Raw genomic sequence first — 1,400 nt, 5'->3', positions numbered from 1 at the left:
TGGCACTCACTTTGTAGACCAGGCTGGCCTCGAACTCAGAAATCCGCCTGCCTCTGCCTCCCGAGTGCTGGGATTAAAGGCGTGCGCCACCACGCCTGGCCGGCACCTACACTCTTAAGTATATACACACACACACACACACACACACACTTAACAATAAAAAAAACCTTGCAGTCCTATTTATAATCTTGTTACTTGAAAAGCTGAAGAAGTAATATGTGTTAGGTCCTGGCTTCAATGCCGCCCCACCCCCAGAACCACCAAAGAGGGAAAAAAAAAACAAAAAAAACAAAAAACAAAAACTGACTGAAGCTGTGATAGCAAATAAGTATAATCATAGTCTTGAGAAGCTGATATGAAATTTAAGGTATATGCCAGCTTGGGCTATGCATATTTTATCTAAGAAAAAGGAAAAAAAAAAGCAACTCCAATTTATGGAATATCTCACATTAAAAAGCAGTAAAGTTGAATTTGCCCTGTTTATTGTGTTGCATCTCCACTTTTTTGGTGGAGATAGGGTCTTGCTCTGCAGATAAACTTGCTCTGCCTTTGACCTTGCTATTGCCCTGCTTCTCTTCTGAGTGTTCCAATTACAGGCTCGCATCACTATGCCTAGCCTTCAAACTTTAACATGTACATTTGAATATAATCTAAGACTTAGTCTATCTAAGGACTTTGAACTGTTTCTATAAGAAAAAAGATATTTCTACATTACAGCTATAAAATATATCTTCCTAGAATTTAAAGTAGTTCTTTAGTTTTTTTCTTTTAATTACATTTCAATTTACTTGGGGGTAGGGCTGGGGTTGCCACTGGGCTCATGTGGAGGTCAGAGAACTCTGACAAGGGAGTCAGTGTACGAGCCTTGGTGTCTGAACTGAAGGTGTCAGGTTTGTGGAGCTTTTATCCATTGAGCAATCTCCCTGACCCTTCAAGTCATTCTTTAGAGCTGGAGATTTACCTCATTAGAAGAGAGGTTACCTGTCACGCCTGAGGTTCTGGATTGATGCACAACATTAACGGTAGGGGAGGGAGCATGGGTGCTTATGTGTGATGGTTTTGGGGGTGGGTGGGTGGTGGGGTGAGGGTGGTGATTCCGATAGAGGGTCTAACTGAGTAGCCTTTGCTAGTCTAGAGCACCTTTGTAGACCAGGGTAGCCTGGAACTCACAGAGATCCTCTTGCCTCTCTGACTCTGAGCGCTGAGATTATAGGCTCTGTGCATTCCAGACTCTTTAGCATTAAGATAACTCCAAGCACTGGAGATACTTGTGGGAAAGGGAAGACCTAGAAGGAACAATCACTGCAAGATGATTTTTAGTCAGATCACCAGTAAAGAAGCTGATAGCCATGTGTATCTATATCTCCTTCCATTTCTCTTTCCGCGTTTCTTTTGCCTTA

The sequence above is a fragment of the Mus caroli genome, chromosome 17, assembly GCF_900094665.2.
Source record: "Mus caroli chromosome 17, CAROLI_EIJ_v1.1, whole genome shotgun sequence".
NCBI classification, from domain to species: Eukaryota; Metazoa; Chordata; class Mammalia; order Rodentia; family Muridae; genus Mus; species Mus caroli.
The sequence above is the reverse complement of the archived record's forward strand: the minus strand, read 5'-3'. Positions refer to the sequence as shown.